Source organism: Squalius cephalus, assembly GCF_949319135.1.
Source record: "Squalius cephalus genome assembly, chromosome: 19".
Taxonomy (NCBI): domain Eukaryota; kingdom Metazoa; phylum Chordata; class Actinopteri; order Cypriniformes; family Leuciscidae; genus Squalius; species Squalius cephalus.
Window position 1 is genome coordinate 5441801 of NC_137140.1, and position 7714 is coordinate 5449514.

General features: G+C 35.8%; 1 long non-coding RNA gene across 1 annotated transcript; it reads right to left on the minus strand.

The window, feature by feature from the left end:
• Window positions 1-2581: 2581 nt before the first annotated feature.
• LOC307147431 lies at window positions 2582-6196 on the minus strand. Its single transcript, XR_013819306.1, has 3 exons — window positions 6040-6196; window positions 3029-3132; window positions 2582-2853 (listed from the first exon to the last, which is right to left on the minus strand). It is a non-coding gene; the product is annotated as an uncharacterized lncRNA (long non-coding RNA).
• Window positions 6197-7714: the final 1518 nt, after the last annotated feature.

Here is a 7714-nt window from a genome sequence, read left to right on the forward strand (position 1 = left end):
GCTATTTTATACGTTGGTGCACTCAATGATTTACATAGGCCTATTCTTTTTCTCTATTGTTTTTAGCATACGCTTTTATCCAAAGCGCGCGACTTACAAAAGTGGAGATACGCAATCAAGTCAACAAAAGGGCAACACTGTGCTGTGACAAGGTTAGTTTAACAACAAACAAACAAAATGTATCAAATAGCCTATATAGAGCTCCAAAGAACGCCGTGGTATCACAGCTAACAGGGAATGTTCTCGGGACTTTGGCTCAGGTTCTGTCAAGGTTCTCTCTCAAATGTTATTAAAAAAAACATTCTTTAAGTGACGTTAATAGAATGTTAGTTCAAAGTTGACAGGTCTGTAAAGGTTCGCCCAAAAGTGAAAATTCTGTCATTAATTAGCCTACTCACCCTCATGTCGTTCCAAACCCGTAAGACCTTCGTTCATTTCCGGAACACAGATTTGTAGCTGAAATCCGAGAGCTTTCTGAGAATTCTGACTGTAACGTTATTACCACTTTCAAGGTCCAGAAAGGTAGTAAAGACATCGTTAAAATAGTCCACGTGACTTCAGTGGTTTAATCTTAATATTATGAAGCAATGAGAATTATTTTTTGCGCAAAAAACCATAACAACTTTATTCAACAATTTCTACTCTTCCATGTGAGTCTCTGACGCTGTTCACGTGAGCACCACGGTGATGCCGACAGGAGCAGGCCAAAACTCTGAAGATGAACAAAGCTCTTACAGGTTTGAAAGGACATGAGGGTGAATAATTAATGACAGAATTTTCATTTTTGGATGAATAATCCCTTTAACATTCTCAAAATGTTAGCACAAAAACGTTAGCTATTTACACCTAATTATTTTCTGAAACGTTTTAGTTGAACGTTTGACAAATACTTTACTAGCCTACTTGTATCAGAACGTTTAGAAAACTTTTAAAAGTAATGTTCCCATAGCGTTTGCAAAATGGTAATGAAAATAGAACAAAATAGAAAACATTCCCTAAAGTTTAGCATACCCCTCCAAAAAAAAAAAAAAAAAAAAAAAAACTTTTTTAAAAAACATGAAGTTTGGAACGTTCAGAGAACATTCAGAAATAATGATGACATGATGACAAAATAAAACATGTTTTTGTTCTTAGAAAATGTCCAAAAATATGGTTTAGGTCATGGAAATATACAGACCCTTTCCAAAAAATTTGAATATCATGGAAAAGTTTATTTATTTCGATAATTCCATTCAAAACGTTAAACTTCTTAGTTGTTTATTTGTACATAATTTGGGCTTCCAGCTCATAAAACCCACGAAAACAGGATTTAAAAAAATTAGAATATTACATGAAATCACACAGTAATCACACAGTGATACCATGGTCATTGAACCAGGTTTGGGTTATTTTGGCGGTGTGGGCCGGTGCAAATCCTGCTGGAAAATGAAGGAAGCATGAAGTGCTCTAAAAATGTCCTGGTAGACGGCTGCGTTGACTCTGGATTTAATAAAGCACAGTGGACCAACACCAGCCGATGACATGGCTCCCCAAACCAACACAGACTGTGGAAACTTCACACTGGACTTCAAGCATCTTGGATTGTCTGCCTCTCCATTCTTCCTCCAGACTCTGGGACCTTGGTTTCCAAATGAGATGCAAAATTTGCTCTCATCAGAAAAGAGGACTTTGGTCCACTGTGCTTTATTAAATCCAGAGTCAACGCAGCCGTCTACCAGGACATTTTCAGAGCACTTCATGCTTCCTTCATTTTCCAGCAGGATTTGCACCTGCCCACACTGCCAAAATAACCCAAACCTGGTTCAATGACCATGGTATCACTGTGTAATTACTGGGTGATTTCATGTAATATTCTAATTTTTTTAAATCCTGTTTTCGTGGGTTTTATGAGCTGGAAGCCCAAATTATGTACAAATAAACAACTAAATACTTGAAATCGTTTAAGTTGTGGGCCCTGAATCTATAATCTATGGAAGTTTAACGTTTTGAATGGAATTATGGAAATAAATCAACTTTTCCATGATATTCTAATTCTTTGGAAAGGGTCTATATTTTTACATGAAAAGGTTTTGAAATGTACCTTTTCTATAAGTGTATAGCCTACATCTTCTGGTCAATATTCAAGATAAAACAAGGTCACACAAGGCTCTGTTGAGTTTATTATTTTTATTTTACGTCATTGTGCTCATATATTTTGTCACAACCATGATACGTCAATCCAGTTAAACAAATTGCATTTTTTTTGTGTGAATCTTTTTCTAATTTTACGTAGGTCTATAGACAGCAGTATACCATAAAAACTACATGGCAACAGCATGATTATTATGTGATGAGAAATATGAAATTTGTTTTGTCAGCACCTTTAGAATTTCTTCAATAGATAGTGCTGACAGTCAGTTGCACTTATGCCGAACGAGCAGCACTGCAGTGTACTTGGCATGAGTTATCAAGTAAGCAGACCACTGCAGTTCAAGGTAAATCAATCACTGCGTACAGTTAATTATTATGAAGACATTTAGTGTCAGTTATTTTATCACTGTTATATACCTCTGAGTGTGTGAGAGTAATGGCAAAATAAATAAACAATTATAGTAATTTATTCAAAATCAGATGAAATGCATTGTGCTTTTTCACAGTGTACATTTGAACAAAACAAAAAAACTGGATACTTCTTTCTTTCACAGTTACAAATAACATGGACGACATGAGGGACACCGAGAGGACTTCTCAGGATCAAAATATACAGTTCCATTGCTTTCCAGGACTTGCACCCCTTTCACTGCCCTTAAAATGGTTCAGTCCAGTACAATGTGAGGGAATGCAAGGACACTGGAGGACCCAGAAAGGAAGGACCTTAGTTAAAAATAGCAGAAGAAAATCAGAATGGACAAATCAATGCATTCATCCAGACTGAAGACATTATCATTTCACGATACTATCGTAGTGAAATACTCTATGTGATACGAATAAAATGATCAGGTACTGCAAAGAGTATAAAAGTTCAACTAAAACATAATAAAATACTTACATGTAAAATCATGTCCCCCTCACGAGGCAGCCGTGGCCCCCTTCACACAGGCCTCAAAGGCTTCCAGCAGCTCTTTACAGCCCTCTGCTCCTTTCCCCTGAACACTGCAAATATATATAGTGTGGTTAACATGGTCACCGCTCCTTCATCACATGAAAGAGTCTTCAGAGTTTTGCTTTTTTAAGATATGGGTTGTTGGTTTAAAGCACCCCTAATACGCTTTTTCGAATATTAGCTTTCATGCAGTGTGTAATCTAGCTGTTTGTGAATGTAAAATGTCTGCAATGTTTTAAAGATCAAAGTGCATGACAAATAAAGTTATTGTCTCCTAAAAGAAACAATCGATTCTTTCTCAACGAGTCGTCAGCAATTCCAGTCTCACTTCCTGTTACAAACCTACGTAACAATGTAACAAATGTGCATAATGCCAGCCTATGATCTTCATTGGCTGCCTGTGAAGAACGTCTATTTTGACCCGCTCTCAAACACTAGTTGTAGCTGAGACTGGAAGAGTTTGTTTTGTGTTGTCAAGAAGACGCTATTTTAAGCACTTTATGCACTTCAAAAGGACTTGCGCTGGAACTGATAAGGGAAAAAAACGACACCATCTTCCTGTTCATATCACTGTGTATCAAGAGCTGAGGAGCTGAAAGTCAGATGGCTGTTATCTGTCGACCAATCACAACAGACTGGGCCGTCTGACCAATCAGAGCAGAGTAAGGAGGAAAGGAGGGGTTTAAAAAGACTGAATCTTTGAACAAACTGTTTTCAGGATCTCTCTGACAAACTAGGTGATGTGCATGAGAACATTAATGTGTTTTTTGACATTGGATGCATGTAAACCTATTGTAGGAGACTCCAAAACAACATTACGGACCTTTAAAATAGCATAATATGTGCACTTAACACTTAACTTATGTTGAATTACATCTTTCACATTTATTTAGAATGAATTATAAAGCCAACATGACAGGTTGTCCCACCCTCACTTCGTCAGAGAAGAGATTTTGAACAAAAATTGAACAAAGAAAAAACAAGAATTGTCTATTTTGATTCCATGGTGACTTTATAAACACATTTTTAGTGGCACATAAAATCTAAAATGTATACTTTCCCATATAGATTCATATCATGATGGATGTCATTTGAAAAGTCTAATGGACATGTTATGCATCAACTACCCAAGATTTATATGTGCTAAAATCAAATAAAAAAAAAAAGATAAGAAATATTTCTTACACACTAGCCGGGTTCTGCACGTGACAGCACCCTTTACCCTCATAAATAACGCAGACATTGCAATACAGGAGATGTAAGGTGAGCTGTGAGCACTCCCTCGCCGCTCCATGTGTGAGTCTATTTAAAACCACATCAGAGATATACATTACTTAAAGTTCATGCTAAATTTGGCATCAAACGGAGACAGCATTTCGCTCTGAAAGTTTTTGCATACAAATATAAGACGTATTTATATTTTGGCCTGCATGTGTTTATGCATATAGCCAGGCCTATCTGACTTAACTTTCATCCTGCAAAAAACCCTTGAACGGTGCCGTGTGGTCCTTTTTACAGGACAATTTTACGTTTTTTTTTTTTACATCGGAATGGTACGAAACTTGGTAAAGTATTTGGCACTTGCTATGTGAACACACACACAAATCCTGGACATGATTCAAAAAGGTTAATGGTACTGAAAAAATAAATTTGTAGGCTACTGTTCGCAAATGGCCCCATTGGAACCGACTGGGAAGCAAATTTCATCTAATGGAAACATTTGGTACTGCGCCCAAACAAAATCTTACTGAAAGCTCATTTTTTGAGATTCCAACCTCAAATTTGGAACACAGCTTGTTTAGATGTATGGCTTTTATTTTCTCACCGTTTTAGAGTAAAACTTGTTTTGAAAAATATATGTTTCATTTAGAAATTTAAAATCGTACTTTTATGCATTTTTCACAATAATAAACTTAAACGTAACTATAATCTGTGTCCTCTTTAAAAAGAGACCAAACTTAAGTCGCTGCTCCAAAGCAATCAAGATTTACCACAGTTCATTTTCAGTTCTATGCTCAAAAAGTGATTAACAGGTAATAAATGGATCATAACTTTTCTACAAATATCATTTAGTACCACAAAAGCCTCTAAAAATACAAAATATTAAATAAAAAACATTAATTTCATTTACATAAAATAAAACAAATCTGTAATTTTTACTTTCATCTGAGCAGGACCAGATGGTTAATTGTATTCTTTTTGCATCTCAAATACTGGATTCGCACTGAATGATTATTTAATTAATTTGATACATAATGCAATACTCTGTTCTTACAAATGCTTTATTTTAAGTGTAAGTGGCCAAAACAGAAGTGATGCACTGCAAATGACGAGCGCTCTTGACTAAATCAGTTAAGAGATAGTCATGAAGTAGATTGTGAATGGAACAACTTGTGCAACTCACCGTAAAGTTCACAATATTGTGCCATTGTGTGAGTGCATTGACCTCTGACCTTTTGACCTAGAAATAGAGCACTTTGCTTTGTTAACAATTCCAGATGGAGGTTAATCATTTGTGCGTGAATGCGTAGGATGCGGGCAAAATGACATGAGCTTTATTCAGAACCTATTGTAAAATGCATTACCTAAACTCTGTTGACATCAAATGTACTAAGAGTGTTGCAGCCACATGCTTTAACTTAGCAACATGATGGCTAACATGGGTAATTTTCCACCTCCATCATCACTTCCAAACCCTGCTCCCCCCAGCACATGTGCTCAATCTTCTCTCCTGTCATTCTGTATCCAACACGTCTCATTCACAAACCACTACATATAACCTATATACACACAGAGGTTTTGTGATGCATGATAAAAACTTATATTACAAACAAACACACTCATGCTGAGCTCTAAAGCATGTAACAGCTCATCAAAAGAGCACCGGATACAGATTCACAATTCAAGTTTGCTCTAATGTATTTGGTTTTGATATATCCTTACTGAAATATACTCACCATTTGTCCAGCTCATCTTTGGTAACCTTGCACTGAGCAGGAACTTCTTCTGGCATTTTTCTTTGTTTGTGTGACAAAAGTCAGAGAGCTGAGGAAAACCTTTAAGAACGTACAGGGTGAACAACCCATATATATAGGATTACTTCCCAGACTGTGGGTGGGAAGGAGGAAGAGAGGGAGGAGAAACAGGCTGCAAAAAGTGTCAGAGAGGGCTGAGATATGGTAAAGGTGACCTGGGCAAAATTAACCTCAATGGAATGAGCTTACTGGGTTAGAGAACAAAAACTATTTGAAGAAACTATTTAAAAGAGTTGTATCATTTTTTATGTGTAACCTTTTTTTCATATAAACTGGCTAGTCTTACATTTTGTGTATTGTTAACAGGAGGGTGAGTATATGATGTCTGAATTAAATTGGAGTTTTTCTTGTTAGAAGTTATAGTGCCCGGGGAGATTCTCAAATATGATTTACATTTTTAATATTACCAAATATATTAAGAAGACGTATAACAGTGAAATAGCTACTGTACAGCAGGAAAGAAGAGCCGAATGGAACAGCACACTCAGCACAGCAGCGCGCTTTCCCTCAATCAAACACTAGATGGCGCAGCGCTCTACAATGGCCACTGCGGGGACACTCTGTCCCTGTCACAAACTGGAACAGGCCAAGGAAAATGAGCGACAAGACCTCAGATACAACCAACAAATGCTCCGACTTTTGAGAGAAAATACATTAATGATAACACATTCATTTTAATATGTTCAAAAAACAACAGTTTAATGTTGATCAAAGGCCATTTTATGCCGTTATTTTGTAGTTCTGGGCTGGCGACACGTTTATCTGACGTCATTTCCTACCTGCTGACGTAATGAGCGCCGTTTTGTTGTTGTTGTTTTTTTTTTTTTTTACTGACCACATAAACCTAATCTAATGGATTTTACCATTAGTAGCCCTATAAACTGCGTTCAGTGCCTATATGAACAAAAAAGACAGCAAAACATTATCCGACTGGACATTGGAATATAATATAATATAATATAATATAATATAATATAATATAATATAATATAATATAATATAATATAATAAACGTGTTAAGTTGCTCGAAATAAGTAGCTAGGCCTACTAATTACATCATCATCAACCGTGTAATTAGATTAGGCTACTGTAGTTCTCTCTAAAAAGTATTGCATTAGCCTACTTATTAATTACTTTCTAAAGCCCATATTAACCTTGACCAGTTCAACAATACAAGGAGAGACATGAAACTGCTCTTTTAATTCTTTCAAATAAACGATATAAAATTATTCTTGAACTGACCACAGTATTTAGGTTACATTAAAAACATACATTTTAACAATATAGAGGTTCAATTTCAATGTTAAATCCACTATTGTTTCATATAGAATTGTTATACAGTATTTCATGCAATTACATCAAACTGTAATTAAATTAGAGAAAAATTAAGAGTAATCCCTTACTTTTTTTTTCCAAGGGAAAAGTAAATAAATTACTTAGTAATGCATCACATCCAACACTAGGCCTACATAACCACTGTCTAATAATGCTGTGAACATATCCTGAATGTTAGAAGTCTTTTCAATATACAAATCACCAACATTTACCATGGATTTACTGTAAAAACTGTAACCATTGTTTTGTGTCAGAAATGTGG